This window comes from Alligator mississippiensis, chromosome 1 (genome assembly GCF_030867095.1).
Source record: "Alligator mississippiensis isolate rAllMis1 chromosome 1, rAllMis1, whole genome shotgun sequence".
Classification (NCBI taxonomy): domain Eukaryota; kingdom Metazoa; phylum Chordata; order Crocodylia; family Alligatoridae; genus Alligator; species Alligator mississippiensis.
Window position 1 is genome coordinate 421,706,667 of NC_081824.1, and position 25,030 is coordinate 421,731,696.

General features: G+C 46.9%; 1 long non-coding RNA gene across 1 annotated transcript in view; it reads left to right on the top strand.

Moving 5' to 3' along the window:
* LOC132250233 (uncharacterized) overlaps positions 1–18,735 on the top strand; it is a 42,478-nt gene extending 23,743 nt beyond the window's left edge. Inside the window, exons 2-3 of the long non-coding RNA XR_009461880.1 lie at positions 17,528–17,745; positions 18,017–18,735. This is a non-coding gene — a long non-coding RNA (uncharacterized LOC132250233). The remainder of the gene's footprint in view (positions 1–17,527; positions 17,746–18,016) is intronic.
* Positions 18,736–25,030: the final 6,295 nt, after the last annotated feature.

The following is a 25,030-nucleotide window of genomic DNA, read 5'->3' on the forward strand; positions in this document are numbered from 1 at the left end:
TCTCCATGTAGTAGACCTGACATCTTACGTGACACTCAAATATCTGCCAGTACTGTCATGTGTGCCAATGTAAGAATCTTCTTGCCATTCCCAGTAAGAAGAAAAATAAAATATCTTAAAGGAAGTTGCATTAGACTGGGACCCAAGAGTTTATGAAATGATGCCATCTTCTCCACTGACTGGTATCAATATTTCCATGCTGTTCTTGACTCCTATTACTGAATAGAATAAAGTCGCCTTTCCCCTAGCTTGGAATGCTGAGTACCTTACTATTTTACAAATCAGGTAGCTGACTGTGCCTGTGGTTGTGCCAAGAGGCTACTCTGACATGCTATGATTACAGCATGTTGAAGCAGACTCGATTAATCGAGTCAGCTGGAGTGTGCTAATTAGTGCACTCCAGCCAGCCTCCACTTCTCGTGTTTCAGAGTCCCTGTACTTCAAAAACTGCAGCAAGGGCACATTAACTAAAGCTTATCAAATAAGCTTTAGTTACAGTACCCCTACCGCCATTTTGAAGCCTGGGGATGCTGATACATGAGACTATGCAGGCGCTTTAATTACAGCGGCTCCAAAAGCCATTTGAATTAAAGCACCTCTCACACACCCCTGGAGCAGATGTAAAAACTCCCTGATAGGTTATGCAATGTTTTCAGGTCTGTAATATGAGATGCTCAGTTTTCTTTAGCCATCCTGTATTATTCTTCTGAAAACATGTTAAACCTGAGTGCTTTGTTTTGTGGTCTGAAAACATTACTCTGACCCTGATGCCATTGCCAGAAATAGCAATAAGATGATTCCTTGGGTGTGTGACATAGCTCTGAAGCCCACTAACAAAGTATGTGGTGTATCTTGCCTTTGTTGACAGGTAGCCTATTTCAAATACCAGAGGTTATTTTAGCTCACATGGAAAGATAAAAATCTAGTAAGGATGGGCTCCAATCCTACCAGTAATCCATGTGGAGGCATTTGAGGGAAGGGGCTCTAGTACATTACTATATAAATAACTTATGCTCATACAAATACCTAACTTTTACAATTTTTTTCATTAGTACTTCTCAAAGATCTATACGTCTCATGATGTGCATTTATAAGGAAGAAGAATTTGGGTTACATGTGTACCCTGAATTCTGGCATTTTCTAGTTCCTGAGTACTGGATTTTGCCACCTTAATATTCTTGTAGCACCCATGGTATGTATGGAGATATGTAGACTTGGTCTTAAATGAGTGTAAGTTGTTGTACTGGGCACTGTATTGCTAATGGACAAAATAAGGAGTGTTGGCTATAGGCCTCTGGTGCTTTATATCAGGGTTGCCAACTGTCCATAAACTTACAGACATTCCATAAGTAAGCAGGCTAGGTATGCCTGTCCATAAAATCTGTAAAAAAAAGTGTGCCATCCATAAAAACACAAAGCAAAAACAGTTCCACAAAATCAGCTCTGTAACATCACAGATCTGATTGAATCTCCATGGCCAGAAAAGAAGCTGGAAGTAGCGTTGATGTACAGTCAGAGCACGGCAGCACCACCAGCTGTTTGAGCAGGAGCCAGCACCCTGAAGGGTATGCTTCTTGGTGGCTTCTTCTGCAGCCCCCAGCCATTTACTGCTGGTGGTGCTTATGCTGGTGCTGCTCCTGGTACTGCCTCCCACTTGCCTGTAACATTGCTTGGTGGCAGGTAGGCAGACGTAAACCTTCTTTGGGGGTCTGTGCTGAGACGGGGAGTGGGACTGACAGAGGTAAGGCTAAAGAGTGGACTGGGATGACAGCATGGTCCAGTTGGGAGTTTTGGGGTATGGGGACTCATGGGTTGGGGACAACATGGTGCAATACAATTGTTTCAGTTTGTCGGGACCGAGGGCGGTCTAAGGCTATGGCCAGTAGCCCGGATCGTCAGGTGGGGTTTTTCCACGATGGAATAGAGTTAGGCATGGAAGCGTATTGGTTGTATAAAGAAAGCTTTACTTACGCTGCCGATGGTCGCAGTGCAGGAAGAAAACTTGCTTGAATTGCAGTTGCACACAAACACACAGGGGTGAGATCTCTCTTCGAACCGAACCGAGATGAGTCGTCGATGTACGACTCCACGAGCGCTTCACACAGGGGTACGTCAATATTTTCACGATGACGGGGAGTGGTTAGAGTCTAATCAGGTCCCTAAGTTCTCCTCCAAGACACACGTGGAGTTTGCTAGGCTCCACAGTGCGCTTAGAGTTCCCCACGAGATGGTTGAGGGGTCCTCCTCCAACTTGGGTGGAAACTGCTCTAACCTTTTATACGGCTAGCAAACCAATCACTAGCCGCCAGGTAGGAATAATTTAGAATTGACCAATAGTGGGACACAAATTTGCATACCTGTGGCGGGAACTCTTTTGCACCGGGGTTTTCTCTCTGCAGCTGAGAAATCCACCGTGCAAAGAAAGCTCCATGTGGCGGGAAAATTCCAATGTGCCGAGGCACTAAAAGTCATTGGGTTATGACACAGTTAAGTAGGGTTGCCACCTAGGACATGGGTTTTTTATTTTACTGACAATCTATAAATTTTTTACTGACCACAATTTTTTTACATTTGAACCTAGTCCTTGTCCAGGGTCTAGCAAAAAGGTTATATTTACATTACATAAAGCATATGTCAGTAAAAATATATGGTTTATAGGGACTAAAAGTACCTCCCTTTTAATAGATGCTTGCTGTATGGGATGAGATAAAGGTGGGAGAGTCTGCATCCATGGCTCTCTGTATAAAAGATATTCTCCTCTGTGTCTGCCAGACTCTGCAACTGTTTTCAAGGATGGATGTAAGGCATGTTGTTGAGGTTTTTTTAACATCATACCCTTTTTATTGCCAGCTTGTTCTTCATGCATTAAAGGGAGGATTGTGTGTGCATGGTGTTGTGGTGTTTTCATTTTTTAAACATCCAGGAGAAGGAGTGGCTGCCTCTCTGGACTGATACTCTTGGCAATACATTGGTCCAGAGAGGCAGCCACTCTTCCTCCTGGATGTTTAAAAGAAGAAAATAGCACAATACCATGCACACACAAACCCCTTTCAATGCATGAAGAACAAACTGGGAATAATGAGGATACGACGTGACAAAAAATTAATTACTATCTAAAAAAATTAATTGCTGTATAATTCATGAATACATGTGAGTGCGGTGAAGTGCAGACCATGGAGCACTTGCTTGTTTGCTGACTCCTTGGTGAGACATGAACAAGGGACCTCAGGAGGTCATCTAGTCCAACCCCCTGCTCAAACAGAACCATTCCCAACTAGATCATCCCAGCCAAAGCTTTGTCTACCCGGGTCTTAAAAACCTCCAAAGATGGAAATTCTACAACCTCTCTGGGTAACCTGTTCCAGTGCTTTACTACCCTCCTCACGAGACAGTTTTTCCTAATCTCTAACCTTCAAAGAGGTTACTTTTCTCTTTGCTGCTGTGTGCCTCAACTTCTGTTGCTTTTATTTCAGACAAACTGAGGATCAAAAAGATGGTCAGGGATTACCTGGTTTCCTTTGTGACTCTTTAAAATTGTTTATGTGCCTTACATAGAAAATGCTGCTGTCCTCTTCCCTGCACCACTGCTTAGGTAAAGATGAATGCAAGCCCTTTGGTGCATGTTGTCATCCACAAATCTGCATAGGGATTGAAATTCCAACACCTTCCATGCAAACCGTTTCAGCAAAGAGCAAACTAATGCAGTTTTGGATAGAGAGAGGGGTTTCACATTTGAAACTTGTCTCAGTTAATGCAGTGCTTTAATGTAAGACAGAATCAGACCATTTTAATTTTAGTGCAATGTCTTGACTAGTCTGTCTTGGTCCATAAAACAGATTTACTAGCTAAGTAAATGTCAGCTTTGATGAGACTAAGTGGTGCCAGTTCCAGTGTTTGCTCTCTTGGAGCTGCACAGTAGGGAACTTCCAAGGGCCCCCAACAGTTTTTCTCTCTATTATTCATTCTAAATTGAATAATAATTCCTCTCTTACTTTTTCAGTAACTCCAGGGTTTCTTCTTTTTTATTTTTGCAATTAGGAAAAGTAGTCTGAGACCCATGCCTTTAAATAAGATCTGATCAGTACTCAAAAATGTTCATAAGCAGAGAGGACATTTTACTTACGTACTCTCCATACAACCGAACATACAAATAGCTGGGAAATTAACTATCCTTATATTTTTCCAAAGTGAGTGCTCAGTCACAGATTGTATGTACTAATTTAAACACAAAGATGCATATAGTTTACATATCAGCCTCCTATTCTTTATTTAGCCAAACAAGCCCAGTGTATCATTGAAGAGATGCCAACCTGACTCAGCTGAGCAACATTTTGTCCTATGAATTCATATGACATTTTCTTGTGCTGAAGCAAAGATTTAGTAAGGCCAGAATTGGAAACTTTTTCTAGCTAAAGTAAAGGTCTGCAGTATTTTCTAACCATTTTTTAAAATCATTGTGTCCTCTGCTATATAAACTTATAGGGCACTTTTACATATGCTTCAGGGGTGGGGAAGCAGCGCTTTAATCAGAGCGCTCTAAGAACTGTGTTAATTAAACTTCCACCACATATTGCGTATCAACATTCCCGCACCTAAAAATGGCAGCAGGGGTGCTTGAATTAAAGCTCATTCAACAAGCTTTAGTTCAAGCTCCCCTGCCACCATTTTTAAGTGTGGGGATGCTGATACACAAGATGCAGGAGGCTGCTGGAGCGTGGTAATTGCCACTCTGCAGCAAACTCAATGAACTGAGTCTGCTCCAACATGCTGTAATTAAATGCGTCAGAGCAGCCTCTGCATTTCTGTACAGACACCCAGAGAAACTACCATCACTTTATAAAACATTAATATAAAATTAAAATACCAAAAAGGTACCTGATAGGCATTGGACTGATTAAGAACAAGATAGGATGGTTAACTGATGTCTTTGCACAAAAATGAGTCTAAAACCCTAGGTCATAGACAGCAGAGGAAATGCAGACAAGTAAAATTATACCATGAACTCTAAATGGTTGTCATCTAAACTTCCAGAGTCAGAGCGAACCTGAGGCTGAATTACTGTCATTGCTTCAGCACTGGTTGAATGAGCTCCCATCTGACCCTCGAGTGACAATTCCACAGGGAAGAACGCTGAGAAATGCATGAAGACAGCCATTTTAATATACTTGTCTTGGACACAGACAGACCTAATGCATGGGTGTCAAAAGAAATAAAAGCTGGATGCATTTTCTTAAAAGCCTGTTTTCTCTAGACAAAAGTCAAGGACCAGCTTAGATAGTTTGAGAATAAAAGACCATGAGGGCTGCACATAAACTGTTATGAGAAAATTAGTTGACTAAATTTGCATGGAACTTTCATCTCTATTGCAGTGTTACTATTCATATAGACACATGCACAGATTTCAGATGCAGTGTCCCTTAAAGCTGTAATTATGCTATTGGTTCTCTCTCCTCTTTCCCACAACTTGAGACAGTGAAACATCACCAGTCATTCTGCTGGACACAGGTTTAGCTGCACTGCATTTACCTCACTTCCCTAGAGCTGCTGCTGCAAATATTACTGCCTTTATAGGGATCTCCCTCTGTCTGGGAAAGTGGAATACTCTAAAGATAACTGTTGTTTCATTGTTCATCATCTTAGGCCTTGGGGAGTACATGTCCCGAGGTTGCTATCAAACTTTGCTCTCCAACCCTGTTAACACAGCATGCTAAAACTGCATCATAGACAGTTCTGCACTGAAGTTGATAATCCTGCAGGTCAGTAGACTGACCTAATAGGGATGGTTGATTTATTTGAGCAAAACCTTCTGCCATTAGAAGCACATCTATTTTTGTAATTGGGGAGAAAGGGATTCTAGATGGATCCCTGCTCATGTCACTGAAAATACTTTAGTAAGGTATTACTCAAGCTAATGAGCAAGGCTAGTAGAATCTATCCTTTTTAATGTAAGTTTTTTTGGATAATTTAGTAAGTGTGAACTGCAAGGCTTTGTTCTGGAGGTATTCTCTCCTCCCTACACATCAGGCAGTCTGATAAACAGCATCACATTCACCTCCTGTTGTAGCGTTGGGGATGTAATGCGTTATAACCCATCGAACCACAGGAAAGTAGGGCTTGAAGGGACTTCACATAGGCATCTAATACAGCCCCCTGTTCAAATCAAGATCATCTTTGACTAAACCAAGTGTCTGTCCAGCCTATTCATGAAAATTTCCAGGGATGGAGATTCTACAACTTCTCTGGGTAACCTGTTCCAGTGCTTGACCACTCATATAGTCAGAACCCTTCACCTACCCTGTGTCTAGCCAATTAGGACTCTTGTGGGAAGAGCTCCATATAACTTGTGACTTAGGGAAAAGCGGGGTATTCTGGGTCAGCTTCATGTCCTACTGATCCCAGGCTGTTTCAGGGCCTCTGAATGAGCCTCTGACATAAGCATCTATGGGAATCTGTCCAAATAATGGCAGCTTCCCCAAGCAATCTTATTAGCTGTAGAGCTGCTCAGGAATTTTGCAATATTCTGTGCTGCTGCTCTGCCCTAAAGGACACCCATCTAGCTTCCACCCCATGCAGAGTATGACACCACTTTTTGTAAGTGAGTTCTTGAAACAATAACCTGCATCTGTTTTATACTGTGCCTGTGCTGGGGAATTTTCTCTTGGAGGGATAAATGCTTTTGTAGTGGCAACTGACTCCCCAGCCCAGCCGCTGGTTTCTTTACTTTTCATTCCATCCAGGAAGAGCACATACCAACTGCTGAAACTTTCTTAGCCTGGCGAAGGGTTTTTGAACCTGAAAGCTTGCTTAATAACTATTCTCCAACTATTTGGGTTGGTCTAATAAAAGATATCAAATTCACCCAAGGAACCTTGTCTGCCTTTGTAGTGTCCAGTCACCCTACACACTATATTGCTAATGTTCATAGATTTCATAGACATTAAGGCTGGAAGGGACCTTGCAAGATCATCAGGTCCAGCCCCCTCCTGCCCAAGGGGCAGGAAGTCAGCTAGGGCCAAAGGATCCCAACAAGATAGGCATCCAAACATTTCTTGAAAGTGTCCAGAGTAGGTGCTTGCAGCACCTCTGCGGGGAGTCTATTCCAGGCCCTGGGGACTTAGACAATAAAGAAGTTTTTCCTAAAATGGTCTTCCAGGAGTTTGTGACCATTGGACCTGGTGTTCCCTTGGGCTGCCCTGGCAAATTCTCCCAGTTCCTGATGCACACCCTTTATGTACTTATAGGCTGCCACCAAGTCACCCCTGAGCCTGTGCTTCTCTAAACTGAAGAGTCCCATGGCTCTCAGCCTCTCTTCATAAGGTCTGCTCTCTTGCCCTCTGATCATGAGCATGACTCTCCTCTGGACTCTTTCAAGCTTCTCCACATCCTTTCTGAATTGCAGGGCCCAAAATTGTATGCAGTACTTCAGCTGCAGCCTCATCAAAGCCGGGTACAGTAGGAGGATGACTTCCTGGGTCTTGCTTGAGATACACAGGTAGTTGCAAGCCAGAGTTTTTTGTTTTGCTGGCTGCAGTATCACATTAGAGGCTTATGTTCATCTTGTAGTCAGTCATGACCCCCAAGTCTCTTTCAGTCATGGTGCTAGCGAGTGTAGCACTGCTGAGCCTGTAAGTGAGATACAGGTTTTTTCTCCCAAGGTCGAGCACTTTGAATTTCTTTGTATTTAATGCCATCAGGTTTTCATCCACCCACCTTGTGAGCCTGTCAAGGAGGACCTGGATCACCAGCCTATCCTGAAGTCTGACCACACTTCCCCATAGTTTGGTGTCATTAGCAAACTTAGCCAGTCTGCTCTGACACTACAGTCCAGATCATTTTTAAATACATTAAAGAGTAATGGTCCAAGAACGGAGTTCTCAGGGGACACCACTGGTCACTATGTGCCATGTTGATTCAGTTCTATCAACTACCACTCTCTGGGTCCAACCTTAGAACCAGTTCCCCAGCCATCAAACCATAAGGATGTCAAGGCTGCAGTTCCCCGGTTGCCATAAAGACATCATGGGACACCAGGTCAAAGGGTTTTTTGAAGTCCAGATATATGATATCAACCTCTTCTCCTTTGTCTAGGTGAGGTGTCACCTGCTCATAGGAGGTAATGGGATTGGTCAGGCAGGACCTACCCACAACAAAGCCATGTTGGCTATCCCTCAGAACAGTGCCTTCCATTTGCCTGTTGCTAATGGTTTGTTTGATGATTTTTTTCCCACGAACTTTCCAGGAATTGAGGTTAAACTGATTGGGCTGTAGTTTCCTGGATCTTCTTTCCTCCCTTTCTTGAAGATAGGCACCACATTGGCCCTCTTCCAATCTTCAGGTACCTCACCTGAGCACCGCAAGTTCTTGAATATTTTCACCAGTGGCCACGCTATCATGTCAGCCAGTTTCTTTAGCATTCTTGGGTGCAATCTATCTGGGCCAGCTGATTTGTGGGTGTCCAGCCTCTCAAGGTGTTCCCTCCTGACGTCTACGTCAATGATGGGCATATGGTTGCCCTTACCCTGGTGACCCTGCATCTTGTCAGGCAGGGTGGTCTCTTTGGGCTGGTGAAAGACCAATGCAAAGTAATCATTAAGGAGTTTATTTTTTTCCTGGGTGCCAGTTATCAGCTGCCCCATTTGGTTTAGCAAGGGTCCAATGTTGCCCTTGTTTTTTTTCTGATTTTCCACATATCTGAAGAAGGACTTTTTATTGTCCTTGATTTGTATAGCCAGTTGGAGCTCAGTTACAGCCTTGGCATTCCTAGTTCACTCCCTACAGGTGTGGACCAGTGCTGAATACTGTTCCTTAGTGATATTTCTTGTCTTCCTTCCTTTATAAGCTTATCTTTATAGTCACAGGAGGTCCATGACTTCCCTATTGAGCCAAGGGTTCCCAAGTCCTTTTACTACCTTTCCTATGGGCTGGAATGCACTTCCCTTGTGCTTCAAGGATTGCTTCCTTAAGGAGTGACCACTCATCATGGACTCCCCTCCTTGTCAGATCATGGCCTCTTAGGGCCTCGACAACTAGCCTCCTGAGCTTATGAAAGTTGGCTTTCCTAAAGTTGAGGACTTCTGCATTCCTGGCTGACTTGCCAGCTTTGCAATGGATAATGAAAGTGATCAGCTCATGGTCACTGTCTCCCAGCTTCCCTTTGATTCCTAGGTCACTGACTAGATCATCCCCTTTGGCCAGTATAAGGTCCAGCAGCACCTTACCTCTTGTCGGCTCATAAACTTCTTGAAACAAGCAGAGCTCATCCATGCATGTGAGGAAGCTTTGTGACCGATTGGTTTGGATGAATTCTCTTCCCATGGGATGTCCAGGTACTTGAAGTCTCCCATGACAGCCATGCACCAAGAGCATGCAGCCTCAGCCAGTTCCCTAGTGACTTTGTGGTCAAGCTGTTGTTCCTGATTTGGAGGTCTGTAGTAGGTTTCTACCATTATATCTGCTGGGAGGAGCAGTCAGCCAGGTCTGACTGCTCACGGAGGTTCCTGGCTGAGATACAGGACCTCCACTTAACCCAAGAGGTGCACAGTCCTACCAGGGGGAATGCCCTGCTGGACCTGGTCCTGGCCACAGGTGACAACCAGGTCCTCAACCACCTGGGTGATAGCAATCATCACTTGCTGGAATTCATCATCCAGCACAGAGTGTCAAGGGCCTGCAGCAAGGCAGTAGCCTTAGACTTTAAGAAGGCCAACTTCAATGAGCTGAGGAGATTAGTGGGAGAGGCACTAGGGTCCCGGAGAGTACGGGAACTGGGTGCCTAAGATGAGTGGTTGTTCCTTAAGGAGACAATACTCAGAGCCCAGGGGGTGACAATCCCAACAAGAAGCAAAGCGGACAAGAGTGCCCAAAAGCCCCCCTGGCTCACCAAGGGCATTCGTGAATGCCTGACTGCCAAAAAGGAGGTGTACACCCAGTAGAAGGGAGGGGCTATCTCCAAAGAGGAGTATACCTCCATCGCTGGGTTCTGTAGGGGGCTGTTAGGAAAGTTAAGGCAGATATGGAACTAGAGCTAGCATCAAGGATAACAAAAAGTCCTTTTTTAAATACATAGGGAGAATGAAGAAGGCCCCGGGTAATGTGGGGCCCCTGCAGGATATGCTTGCCAATCTGATGGTTGCACCAAAGGAGAAAGCAGACCTCTTTAACAATTTCTTCACCTCTATTTTCTTGTGCAGGGAGTGGGACTCCCCTACCGAGATTCAGGATGGACTCAGGAGAAACTCCACCAAGCCTAGGGTCAGGGAGGACCGGGTTAGAGAACTTCTGGAGGGGATGGACATGTTAAAATCAGCAGGTCCAGATGCTCTCCACCCCAGGGTGTTGAGGGAATTGGCAGGGGTTAGCGCGGGGCCCCGGCGTGGCTTTATGAGCACTTGTGGTGCTCTGGCAAGGTGTCAGATGAATGGAAGAGAGCCAATGTGGTCCCCATCTTTTAAAAAGGGAAGAGGGAGGACCTGGGCAACTATAGATCCGTTAGTCTTACTTCAATCCTAGGGAAGCTCTTTGAGAAGATTATCAAGGAGCACATCTGTGATGGGCCAGCAGCAGGGATGATGTTCAAGGGCAACCAGCATGGTTTCATTAGGGGCAGGTCCTGTCAGACCAACCTGATTGACTTCTACGATCAGGTCACAAAATCATTGGACGCAGGTGTCGTGGTGGATGTAGTCTTTCTGGACTTCAGGAAGGCCTTTGACACTGTCTCCCACCCCATTCTCATTAAAAAGCTAGGTGACTGTGGCATTGATGCCTACACAGACAAATGGATTGCGAATTGGCTGAGGGGTCAGAGAGTGGTGGTGGACGGGTCATTTTCAACCTGGAGCGAAGTGGGTAGTGGGCTCCCCCAGGGCTCGGTCCTTGGGCCCACACTGTTCAATTTCTTTATTAGTGACTTGGACGATGGGGTGAAGAGCAGCCTGTTTAAATTCACAGGTGACATCAAGATTTGGGGTGAGGTGGGCATGCTAGAAGAGAAGGACAGATTACAGCAGGACCTGGACAGGTTACAGGGGTGTGCAAATGAAAATAGGATAGGATTCAATACTGACAAGTGCAGGGTGCTGCACTTGGGCAGTAGGAACCAGCAGCATACCTATAGGTTGGGGAACTCCCTTCTCAAAAGCACGGTGGCAGAAAGAGATCTTGGAATCATTATTGACTCCAAGATGAACATGGGCTGACAATGTGAGAACACGGTCAGTAGGGCTAACTGTACCTTGTCCTGCATCCACAGATGCATCACAAGCAGGACCAAGGAGGTGATCTTCCCCCTCTATGAGACACTGGTCAGGCTGAAGGTGGAGTACTGCGTCCAGTTCTGGACACCGCACTTCAGGAGGGATGTGGACAGCATTGAGAGGGTCCAAAGGAGGGCCACTCACATGATCCAGGGACAGCAGGGCAGACCATATGAGGAGAGGCTAAGGGACCTTAACCTGTTCAGCCTTCACAAGAGAAGGCTGAGGGGGGACCTGGTGGTGGTTTATAAACTTACTAGCGGGGACCAGCAGGGTTTGGGAGGGACCTTGTTCCCCCGAGCACCTCCCAGAGTAACGAGGAATAACTGCCATAAGTTGCTAGAGAGTAGGTTTAGACTAGACATTAGAAGGCACTACTTCACAGTCAGGCTAGGATCTGGAACCAACTTCCAAGGGAAGTGGTGATGGCTCCTACCCTGGGAGTCGTTAAGAGGAGGCTTGACATTTACCTGGTTGGGGTCATTTGAGCCCAGTTTTCTCTCCTGCCCAGGGCAGGGGGTTGGACTAGAAGATCTACAAGGTCCCTTCTGACCCTACATCTATGAATCTATGTCCGTTTCCCCACATGCCCCTCATAGTCTAATGCAAAGGGTCTCAAGTCGCCCTCCTTGGGTGCCAGTCTCTGCTTGTAGAGAAGTGTACTGCTCCTTCACATAGAGAGCTACAACCCCACCCTTTCTTTCATCACAGTCTCTCCTGTACTACATATAGCCATCTATACCTGTGGTCCAGTCACAGGTGGAGTCCCACATGGTCATCTAGTCCTGCACCCTGCTTAAGGCAGGATTGTCCCTGAATAAACCACTTCAGCCAAGTGTCTGTCTAAGCTACTCTTGAAAATTTCTAAGGATGAAGATTCCAGGACTTCTCTAGGTAACCTGTTCCAATGCTTGGCCCCTAGGGCTGGGTGAAATTTTGCCGGCAGTTTCATTTCGTCACGGTTCTGACTTGTTTTGAGCTCAAAACATTAAAATCAAAACAAAACAGAGCTTCGAAACGGCCTTGAAACAAAACAAGGAAGTCGAAACGTTTCAAGTTTCGAAGCTCAAGCTGGGCTTGCCTGCAGGGAAACAGGAACTAAAGTAAGGAGGCAAAGGGGGAAGTGGGGGAGGAGGGGGAGAGAGGACTGCTCTCATTACTGACTGTGTAGCTGGCCAGTGACTGTCATCCTTTTCTGAGGTCCCTTCCAATCCCAGTGCTCTGGGGGAGGGATGGAAAAACTGCATAAAAGGCAGCATTGTTGGAACTGCCCTGCTTTCTGCCTTGGTGTCAGTTGAGTGAGGGCACATCTTAACACACACACAGTATCATCCACCCATGTCACGAGTTTTGCCTGTGAGCAGCTAGAGGTGCAGGGCCCCAGAACCCAGACTTCCCCTGCACCCATCCCCTTGACAGCTGGCAGGCTTTGTGACTGCAGCAGGCCTGCAGTTTTCACCCCGCTGTGCCCCAAGACAGACACAGTCCCACAAGCACTCATGTCATGAGTTTTGCCTTTCAGCAGCCAGAGGTGCAGGGCCCCAGAAGCCCCTGAACCTATCTCCTTGAAAGTTGGCAGGCTTCATGGCCTCAGCAGGGGCTAGCATGTCCGCAGTTTTCACTCTGCTGCGCCTGAACACACGCTGTGTTACCCATGTCATGAGTTTTGCTTGTCTGCAGGTTGAGGTGCAGTTTTCCCCAAACCCCTGCACCTATCTCCTTGCAACTTGGCAGGTTTTGTGGCCTCAGCAGGGGCTAGCACGCCTGCAGTTTTGACCCTGCTGTGGCTTAACACATACACATGACATGAGTTTTTTGCTTTCAGGATTTGAGGTGCAGTATCTCTGAAACCCCTGCACCTATCTCCTTGAAACTTGGCAGGCTTCATGTCCTCAGAAAGGGATACCAATCTTGCAAGTTTTATCCAAATAAGGCCAGAAATTACAAAGTTATAGGCTGTTTTAAGCTTCCCCATTATATCCTATGGGCCAAACATCGGAACAGAGTTGAAACAGTGATACTGTTTCGACGAAATGAAACAGAACAGAGGTTTCGAATTGAAATGAAATTCAAAATGAAATGCTGTTCCATTGAAATGTCAAAATGCAAGTTGAAATGGATGGTACCATTTTGCGCAGCCCGATTGGCCACCCTTATAGTCAGAAAGTTCCTCCTAATCTGCAATCTAAATTTCCTCTGCTGCAGTGATTATACTACAGCTGGGGTGGCAGAAAGAGAGAGAGTGGGGAGAAGTAGTGGCAACATGGACATAGTTTGCAAATACCTGGTCCTGGTTCAGCTCCCCACCAACTCAAAGTTGCACCCATGCCTCAGTCTGGGAGCAGAGGGCTGGAGGATGTGGTGGTAGTGTAGGCGCAGCTCCCAGATGCCTGGCACTAGCAGAGGTGTAGGGAAAGCTCTGTGCCACTGATGCACCACCAAAACCACTCAGTGTGGGTTGCACCAAAGATGGGGGGTGGGAAGAAGGGACAGTAGCCTCAGGATAGCTACATGCTACCTGGTCTCAGCATGGGCACTGGCACAGGCACAGCAGGCCAGATCCAGTGGCTCCACAGGCCAAATGCTGTCAACCCCTTGTCTACTATACCCCCAGGTCCTTCTCATCAGTACTATGGCCTATCAAGTATATGCCAAGAAATTTTGTGGAAGCTGGTTTGTTTTCCAAGATGTGCAGTTTTCTGAAAGAGCTTCTACTTGTTTGTTCCTTGCCCCTTACTAAATAACATTTAATTCCCACAATGGAGCTGAAGAAAATTGAAAATTGGATATCCAGTATCAAAAGTACACTTCTCCAATGAAAAAAGAATATGGGACCTCGGAGGCCATTCACTCAGATCCATAACCCCTTCTTGGGAATAAGCATGTTTCTAAAATCAGTGAAGAAGAAAGTAATGCCTGAGATTTAGTGGAGATCATAGAATTGGAGAACTCTAATTGATCATGTCTACCATTTTCCACTGTCCTCACAGGTCGCTAGTTTCAAATACTAATGGAAAATAACCAAATCAAACTAAAACAACCAAAACATACCAAACCAGGGGAACCAGGATTTCTTTAAAGGACTAAGAAACAGCTTTGCTATAACAAGCTCCATTTTTCCTTGATGATATGTTTGAACATTTGATATCTCATATGGACAGTGAAGGAAAATGATGGTGGTGACAGCAACTGATTTTTTGATGAAATCAAGAAAACGCCTCAGGCTGAAACTTAGCATGTGAATGCAGCCCTACTGTGTCCTGATAGGCAGTGCATGGAGAATCAATTAACAGTGCTTGTAACTCACTAATTCAGCTGATCTAAAAGAGAGCTTTCAGAAAGGCTAACTTGAAAGACAACAAATTGAGGACAGTCATGCAACGCTAAAGGAAGTGCATGTTTTTTGCTGGAAACCTAGTTTCCCTGCTTGAAGTTAGAATCATAGAAGTAGGGTCGGAAGGGACCTTGCAGATCTTCAGGTCCAACCCCCTGCCTGGGCAGGAAGAAAACTGGGCTCAAATGACCCCAGCTAGGTAGGCATCAAGCCGCTTCTTAAAGACCCCCAGGGTAGGAGCCAGCACCACTTCCTTTGGAAGTTGGTTCCAGATCCTAGCCGCCCTAACTGTGAAGTAGTTCTTATGGATGTCTAATCTAAACCTACTCTCCAACAACTTGTGGCCATTATTCCTTGTTATCCCGGGGGGCACTAGGGGAAACAAGGTCTCCCCCAACCCCTTCTGGTCCCTCCTAGTGAGTTTATAGACAGTCACCAGGTCCCCCCTCAGCCTTCTCTTGTGAAGGCTGAACAGGTTCAGGTCCTGTAACCTCTCGTTGTAGGGTCTGCCCTGCTGTCCCTGGATCATGCGGGTGGCCCTCCTCTGGACCCTTTCAATGTTGTCTACATCCCTCTTGAAGTGGGGTGCCCAGAACTGGACACAGTATTCCAGCTGCGGCCTGACCAGTGTCACGTAGAGGGGGAGGATCACCTCCTTGGCCCTACTTGAGATGCACCTGTGGATGCACGATAAGGTCCGGTTAGCCCTGCCGACCGTGACCTCGCATTGTCAGCCCATGGTCATCTTGGAGTCAATAATGACTCCAAGATGCCTTTCTGCCTCCGTGCTCTCAAGAAGGGAGTTTCCCATCTTATAAGTGTGCTGCTGGTTACTACTGCCCAAGTGCAGCACCCTGCACTTGTCAGTATTGAAACACATCCTGTTTTTGTTAGCCCACCCCTGCAACCTATCCAGGTCTTTCTGCAGTCTCTCTCTCCCTGCTAATGTGCCCACCTCTCCCCATATTTTGGTATCATCAGCAAATTTGAACAGGTTGCTTTTCACCCCATCGTCCAAATCGCTGATAAAGAAATTGAACAGCACGGGCCCAAGGACCGAGCCCTGGGGGATTCCGCTGCCCACTTCCCCCCAGGTCGAATATGACCTGTCCACCCCCACCCTCTGAGTACGACCCTTCAGCCAATTCGCAATCCATCTGACTGCGTAGGCATCGATGCCACAGTCACCTAGTTTTTTAATGAGGATGGGATGGGAGACAGTGTCAAAGGCCTTGTTGAAGTCGAGACACGGTGACACCTGCATCCAATGCTTTTGTGACCTGATCGTAAAAGGCAATCAGGTTGGTCTGACATGACCTGCCCCTAATGAATCCATGCTGGTTGCCCTTGAGCATCGTCCCCGATGCCGGCCCGTCACAGATGTGCTCCTTGATGATCTTCTCAAAGAGTTTCCCCAGGATTGAGGTAAGACTGACAGGCCTATAGTTGCCTGGGTCCTCCCTCTTCCCTTTTTTAAAGATGGGGACCACACTGGCTATCTCCAGTTGAAAGTCAAAGCTGGAGACTTCCCTGGGTAGGAGAACCCCATGGAAAAATAACACTCAAACCGCACATCCAGATCACCATGCATATGTGGTGTGCAGTGCTGCAGACCCATCTGCGATACCACACACACCACATGCTGCACATGCAGGTATTCACTGTGCTAATTTGCAGCACAGAGGAGTTTTCTTGACACTTGAGATCCCAGTGTCAGAAAAACCTGCACCTGAAAAAAGCAGGATGGCACACATGGTGACAGCATGTGCCACCCAAAGCTGGAGCCTAGATGACCAGAGCAGCAGCAGGCTCCACATGGTGGATCACCAACACTGGAGCCCCAGGAAGCCCCCAGAATCCCAGATAAAGCTGCTAGGGCCAGGCCAGGTGCTGGCCCCAGGCTCCCCTACCCCACCTGGTCAACTTGCCATGTGCCAGAGCACACATGCATGAGCATTTCTCAGGGACAAGTAGTGGCAGTACAACTATGTGCCACTGTTCTTTCTCCCCAGGGAAATGCATGTGCACTCATCTGGATGAGCCCAAAATAGTGCATTAATCCATTCTCTCATGAATGTCCATATTCATAATTGAACAGGAGTATCTATATATAAATAAGTAATTTGCCATTCATTTTCTTCATTTAAACATAAGAATTCCTATACTGGATCAGACCAAAGGTCCATCTAGCCTAGTAAATTGTCCCTGACAATGACAAACACTAGATGCTTTAGAGCAGTGGTTCCCAAACTGTGGCCCACAAGCCTATTTATGAAGCCCACAACCGAGGACTGCCCCCTTAATATAGCCCTCCAGGGGCAAAACTTGGAGAACCCCTGCTTTAGAGGAACAATGTAAGAAATAGGGCATGTGTAAAGTCATCCATCCCCCATCATAATCTCCTTGTCCCCAGTAGCCATACATTTAGGGATGTTATGACAGATTACATCCTTAACTGATGTGTCTAATAATTCCTGATGGATGTCTAATGTTCAGTATTTCTTTGTTTTTAAGACTTTTTATCATTCATTTGGGCAACAGAAGTAATACCCTGCAACTCTGGTGGCCAATTTCATACCAAGAGAACTCAAATAGCATGTGGAACTGTCAAAAGTGAACAATTTACAAATACCTCCTGAGCTGAAATTTTATGTAAATGATCCAAAGAATAATTACAAGTAATGGATACATTCACAAAAGTCAGGAGTGGTTCACAAATGACACGTGAATTGAAGAAAAATCCTTACATTTACCTGAAAACATATTCACCATAAATAATTCATGCACTTCCACGTAAACCTTATCCTAATAAGTTTTCTTCAACACCTTAAATATCTGGAGTAACAGCAAAAATAATATTGACAGGGCAATTCTCCAGGGTAGAGCTGCAGTCCTTCACAAAAGACAAAGTATTCTCTTCTGTTTTCTTTTGAGACAGAAACTTCACTTGTAAAGCAGTGCCAAGATGCTGTGAACCTGTTTGCTTTGGCAACTGTACTGTTGAACAAGTATATGGGTATAAAAGGAGACTCCCTGAGCAACCAGGGAGCAAGCAAACAGGAGCAGCAAATAGTGCAGTTTGCAAGCAGTTCATTCGGACAAGAGGAGGAAGGGGAAGAGGAAGAGAAGCCAGGCACCAGATCCTGTTCCAGGAAGGTAACTGAGCCAGGGCTGCCTGTGTTTGTTTGGAGGGCTGTGCTTTTGGGAGTGCTTCTAGCTGGGTGATTGCTAGGTGACTTTTGTCTTACAAAAGTCCTAACAAGGGGGTGGAGCCAGTCTAGGCCCAGCAGGGTATAAAAGGAGACTTTCCTGAATGACTAGAGGCAGCAAGAAGGGCAGTTTGCAAACAGTTCACAAGTCAGAGAAACTGGCGTCCCCTAATGCTCCTGAACATTGACTACAAACTAATGGCCAAACTCTATTTTAGGTGGCAGTGATCCACAAGGACCAAATGTGCATGGTGCCTGGGCAACAGACCCACAAAGCCCTGATGCAGCTGCAAGATGAGCTACAATACCAACGGGAGAGGGGTAAGAACACCACTGCTGAATCTCTACTTGGAGAAGGTGTATGACTGAGCATGCCATCACTTCCTACTGGAGATGCTGGAAAAGATGGGAGTCCCTGCAACCTTTGTTGCCTGGATAAAGGCACTGTGCACTAATGTGAGCAACAGGGTACTGGTGAGAAGGTCCCTGACAATTCCAACTGTGGTGCAGTTGAGGGTCAGGTAGGGCTCCCTGCTCTCTCCAATCCTATTTATCTGCGCAATGGAACCACTAACACAGTGGCTCAAGCAGGACCCCAGGATCAGTGGCATGAAGATCCCCGGGAGTAACAGGGAACAGACAAAAGTTCTCGCTTACATGGATGACCTAAGCATCATATGCAGGGACATGGTTTCAGTAGGAAGAGCACCCAGGTACATGAGCAGCAGCAGGGGCCAAGCTCAACATGAGCAAAAGCACCTACCTACTCCTGGAGGAACTCAAGGGCCTGTCAGCCCTGGAGGTCTCTGTCCCCCATGAGTGGGTAAAAATCCTTGGGTGGAGTTTGACCCAGAGCTGTTAGGATAGACAGTATGGGAAGAGATGAAGGTTAAGACCAAACAGAGCCAAGACCAAACAGAGACTGGGACTATGGCAATTGTGCTGCCTGTCAAAGCGGGGGTGGGGGGGAGGGAGGGAGGGAGGAGGATTCATGGCACTGATGAAGATGGTGCTACTGCCAATGCTTCTATATATCACACTAGTCTTCCCTCCCTTGGAGCAAGTCATCTGCAGAATCCAAGAGCCATGTGTGTTTTCTTTTGGAAGTCCACATAGGAGAAAGTGACAAGGATCAAACTGTACAAAGCACAATGGTCCAGAGGCAGAGGAATGCCAGATGCCCTACTGTTCCTCTGGGCCGAGTACATGAGCCAGTTTTGCAAACTGGCAACAGGGGCAGAATCCAAAACAGCCCGCTTTGTAAAATATTTTGCAGAGCAGCTGCTGCAACAGTGGCATGTATACATGGTGACCAATGGAAGCCCCTGGGCCATGATGTCCCCATGGTTCTATGAGATCCTGAAATATTTCTCGGATAAATATAAACTGCACAATGTGGCCTTTGCAACCCTGATGAACCACCGCAAAGTATAGGAGACGGTAAGGGTAAGAGACATCGTATCTCCCATGGACTTACTACCTCGTAACAGCTGCCAGGCTGAGCGGGAGAAAATCTTTCACAAGAACCTGCAGAAGGAGCACAGAGACTTGACGTGGCAGGCAGCCCACCGGGCACTCCCTGTGCAGACAAGGAGAAACAACACAAGGCACAGAGGTCCAGCCAACTGCCTGAGGGAAGCCTGCTGGTGGCAGGCGGAAACAATTGACCTCCTCTTCTGGGACTGCCTCTACACAGAAAGAAAGTACATCCACTCCTCCTGGTGGTGACAGGTTTCCGAACCCTGACCAGAGAAGCAGTCCTCTACAGGCACTTGACCAAACAGCGAGGGGCCCCAACAGCCTGCTTCAGCCAGTTCATCTCCTGCTTCAGGTATGCCCTGTGGAAGGCCTGGAAGCTGCTCATAAACAGGCACTCAGACCCCACAGTCAAGGACTGTATTAAAATGGGGCTGAGTGAAATGTACTGGTACTACATGAAGACAGAAGAGGACAATGGGAAAGAAATGGTAGGTTTCACCTGAAAGATAGGCAACTGGCATAGACTTTTCAGAGGCAAGCCCTCCAAAGAGAACAGCGAGGAGAACAATGATGAGGATGGTGATGACGATGATGACACATACAACGACAGTGAGTGAAAGTACTGGATAAACATGAGGACGATTAAGGAAGGCATAGGGGAGGGAACTGAGGGAATCTTTATGAAACTGTGATGTTTTCAAGGGAATGGTGATGGGTGTGCAGGTACGAGGGTGCACAGTGCAAACTTTATAACAGGATTAAAATAGTTGAACTGCTGAAGTGTGTCTCTTGTCTGTCAAGTGAACCACAGTGGTCACATGACAGGTTGTTAGTGGTACAGTTATATATATATATATATATATCGTTGTTTATATATGTAACACGGGTGGTGGCCCAATAGTTGCCACCCCTGCCCAATATCAGGGATGGTGTGGTGAGAGTGGGGCAGGGCTTCCGGCCAGCACCAATTTACTTTCCAGCAGGCCCCTGTTCCCCACAGAGCAGCCCATGGTCCCAAGAAGGTCTAACACTTAACTGATTTAACTATTTACACTTTATTTACAAAACAAGAATAATAGGAATGGTTATTTACAAGTGAACTTAAATGGCATAACCAGAACCACAAAACAAACCAGAATGCATTAGCCAACCCTTGACTCAAGAACCATAGGTAGGGTAACTGTCAGCTTTCAGCCACTGCTGAGATGCTACAGCAAGGAAGCAGGGTGGTCACTCCCAGCAGCTCCAACAGGCTTCCCAATAAGCAACAGACTGCAACAGTGTGAGCTCTTCTGGTCTGTAGCAATCAAATTGTCTCAAACCCCAACCCCACCAAAGAGGCTGAAGGGTTACCCTCCGTGGCAACCAAAAAGGCAAGCAACAAGCAACAGTAGACTCCTGCAACAATCAGCATGACCCAAGCACAAAGCTCAGGGACTCCATCAGATGACAATCAGCTAGAGAATAAGGGATAGGACGGAGTCCCCTTGGGGCAGTCAGTGGCAGAGGGTCAGCAGCACAGGCAGCTCCCAGGGGTCGCTGCTCTACACCCCTGCTCCAGATGACTGGCTGGGCACCTCACATGCCTCGTGGCTCACCAGTCCCACTCCGAGCGCAGGCCTGCGCCCCAAGCTCCCAGGAACCCTCGCCCTGGCATTCTGCTGCTTCTCAGGATCCCAGTGCCTTGCCTGCTGCTGTCCTGCTTCCCCAGGGAAGGTAAGGGGTTTCCTCAACTCATTGGCTCAGCTCCCTGCTCTGGATAAGGATGCCACCTGCGCTCCTGGCCACTGCCTCTTCTCTGCAGTGGAGTGGGGGGGCCGACTGCCACCCCTAGCCTTCAGGATGCCCGGCATGTCCAGCATACTGCAATGGGGCCTTGGGGCACCAGCTTTCTGCCCCAAGCCCTGGCCGCTGCTCCCTTTTTGCTGCAGGGCTGGAGGCACAGCAGACTGCCACTGCCTTCTTCTCCCAGGGCCTTCGAGCCTCTTCAGAGGGGTCTCTCTGCCCCCTCTGCTGGGCCAGCTCTCCCCAGCTCTTCTTAGGCCTGCGTCATTCCCAGGAGTCACTGTCAGCAGCTCCCCACGCCAGTTTGGCTGCTGCTTTTATCCCCCCGGGAGTCCCTCACTGGCTTGCAAACCGGCCAAGCAGGGCTCCGGGTGGCTGGCCCACACCCCCAGCCACCCCCTTCCATGCCAATGAGGGGATTGAAAACCCCTTCTTTTGACCGGCTTCTCCTTTTCCACAGGGCAGGGCTCCCCTGCTCCACCCTTCAGGTCGTTCAGAGTTCACCCACACTGTTTCTAGCCCAGGGTAAGTATCTCAAGCAAATCTGGTGAGCCCATATTGGCAGTCTGTTACATATATATACAAATTAATATTTTTGCAAAAATAGAAAGTTAGTTTGGCACCAACCCCTCCACCCCCCTTTGAAAGGGAGCCTTTAAGGTAAGATCTTTCTTTTAATTAACAATAGTTAACCTACATATATTTACTGTAAGTAGCTAAAACTCAGCAGCTAGAACAATACTTAAGCCCCTTGATTAACTAGAGTCCTGAGTGAGGGGAGAGTTCGCTAGGGAATTTGCTTGGAAACTCTCTCTCACCTTCCTTCACTGTGAGTTTGGTGAAAGGAAGCAGGTTAGTAAGGAAAAGGGAACTTTTGGGGACCAAGAAGCAATGATCAGGCCAACTTACAGGGGAGTTTTCTAGGGAAGGTCTTCTTGGAGAGGGGCACTGGACTGAGACCAAGAGAAATGGCTGGAGGACGTCACAATGCCAGACCTATGCCACTGCCCACTCTTGCTCTGTTTGAACTTGTCCAGGCAGGACCACTCGTCAGTGAGGCTTCCATCTGGGTCCTGGTTTGGCTCTGTGGAGACTGAAGCTTGCAGGTTCCTTTTAGTGACAGCCAGGTGGGGGAGTGCCTGTGATATGAACAGTGCCTCTGGCAGTGTCCCTCAGGGAGCAGGCAAAAGGGCTACAGGAGGCAGGAAGCAGGAGGCTCTGAAGCATCTTCCACCATGAGGATTTCATCAGTTCAGTGCTGGAGGAGACCTCTCGTACTGTGGAGGAAGGTCTGTCAGAGGCAGTGCTGGAGAAGGAAGAGGACATGTATTCCCAGGAGGGTGGAAGCTGGAAACTTATGATCTCTGGCAGCAAGCAGAAGTCTTTATCTCAACCTGTAGAAGTTTGCCTGGAGAACAGATATGAAGCCCTAGCAAGAGAAAAGGAGAAGCATATTCCATTGGTGGAGGACGCCATTCCAGGCATCCCCAAAGTTGGTTGGATCAAGGCCACTGCCACCAAGAGGAGGTGATGGGTGGTGATGGTTGAAGACTCCCTTCAGCAGGGGATGGAAGCATCCATCTGCCGGCCTGACCTGTTGTCTTGGGGGGGTCTGCTGCTTACCCAGTGTCCAGATCTGAGATGTCACAGAAAGCTTACCAAGACTCATACAGCCCTCTGACTACTACCCCATGCTGCTCATTCATGTGGATACCATTGATACTGCCAGGGGAGACCCTGAGCAGATCAAAAGTGACTACAGGGCTCTGGGTGCAAGGGTGAAGGGTGTCATGACCCAATGATTGTGTGTGTGCTTCGGCACTGCAGAATTATTTCCCGCCACATGGAGCTTTCTTTGCATGGTGCAATTCTCAGCTGCAGAGAGAAAACCCCGGTGCAAAGGAGTTCCTGCCACTCGCATGCAAACTGGTGTCCCATTATTGGCTGATTCTAAATTATTCCCACGTGGCGGCTAGCGATTGGCTTGCTAGCCGTATAAGAGGCTTGAGAAGTTTCTGCCCAAGTCGGAGATCTCCAAGAATCTCAGGAGGATCCTGAGAACCCCGATTCCGAGAATTCTGGGAGAAATCTGAGAGAATTCCGGCAAGGAGTCCACGATTACCTCGTAGACTTCTACGTAAATCTTGGACCGAATGGTGGTTTGATCAGCCATCAAGAGTTTCTCCCTGTCACCGAACGATCCCTGACGTATCCCTGCCCTGTGCGCTTGTGGAGAGTCACAGCTCGGACTCTCGTATTGGTTCAGAGAGCTCTCATCATTCGAGTTTTCTTTTTTTCTTCTTTTCTTCTATCTACAACTGTAACCAAGCAAGTTTTCCTGCCTGCACCGCGACCATCTATGGTGTAAGTAAAACAATCTTTAATCAACCTCCACGCGTCAGTGCCTAATTCTAGTCCGCCGTGCCGACTTCCCCGGCCCACGTGCCTGGGCTGCTGGCCACAGCCCCTCGGCCCCGACAAAGGGGACAGAGGATCAGGTGGTATTCTCCTCAATCCTTGCAGTTAAAGGAAAGGGCCTGAGCAGGAGCGGATGCATCAATGCATGGCTGCATAGATCTTGGCACCAGCAGGGCTTTGGCTTCTTCAACCATAGGATATTATTCCAAGAAGATGGATTGCTAGGAAGAGACAGGATCCACCTGACAAAGAAAGGAAAGAGCATCTTCACAGACATGCTTGCAAACCTAGTGAGGAGGGCTCTAAATTATGTTCACTGGGAGATAAAGATCAAAGCCCTGAAATTAGTGTAGAAATGGGTGACCTGGACAAAATACAAACAGGACAGGGCAACAGTGGAGGCTTTCTCATTCTTCCTGAGAAAGTAGGGCAATCGATTGGTTACCTCAGGTGTCTATACATGAATGCATGGAGCCTGGAAAACAAGCAGGAAGAACTGAAAGTTCTTGTACAGTTACAGAACTGTGACATGACTGGAATAACAGAGCCTTGGTGGGATAGCTCTCACGATAGCTCTCATACTGTCGAGGACAGGTGTAAACTGTTCAGGAAGGACAGGCAGGGGAGAAGAGGAAGAGGAGTTGTGCTTTATGTAAACAGGCTGTATGATTGCTCAGAGCTCCAATATGAAACTGGAGATAGGACTGTTGAAAGTCTCTGTGTTAGGTTCAGAGGGGAGAGCAACGAGGGTTGGGAGAGCAATATACCACTACACAGGCAATCCAGGAAGTTTCTGGAGAGTGCTGGGGACAACTTCCTGGTGCAAGTGCTGGCATGGCCAACTAGGGCCAGTGCTCTCCCTGACCAGTTGCTCACAAACAGGGAAGAATTGGCAGGGAATGTAGTAGTGGATGGAAACCTAGACAGCAGTGACCACACAATGGTAGTTGTGGAGTTGTTTTCTGTTCCTTTGTCCATTCATGTCTCTGGGCAGAGTTCCACTGGGCTCCACTTTTCATTATATATATATAATGAAAAGGACTGTAGGAAGAATTCTAATTCTGCCACGATATATATATCCTTTTCATTCCTTTCACTTTTAACAAAAAATATATAAAGACCATTTTGATTACACACTGAATCTGCTTTAATTCTCATTTTTGTGGAAGTAATTTAGCTTGCTGCAGTACCTTAATTACTTCATGTACACAAAGGAATTGGCTTGCAGTCTAATATGTGCTCTTGATAGGGGAATGACAGAATAGAATAGCAGTACTAGATTCCATATTTGAAGACTTACAGATGCTGCATGCAACATGGAACTAGAAAAAAAGAACTGAATACTTCAGAGGAGTCCTTCATTAGGAAAATACAGCAGATACACTGAACTGGTGATTCTGATGCATCATTCCTGGTTATGGCCATCATGCTATGAAAATCTTTCTCTATTTGATGAAGGCAATAGCATGGTATACAGAACACTATACCCCTGAGGGTATAGAAATACAGCTGAGCTGGATGCATGCTCTACATCCTCAAGCACTAATAGG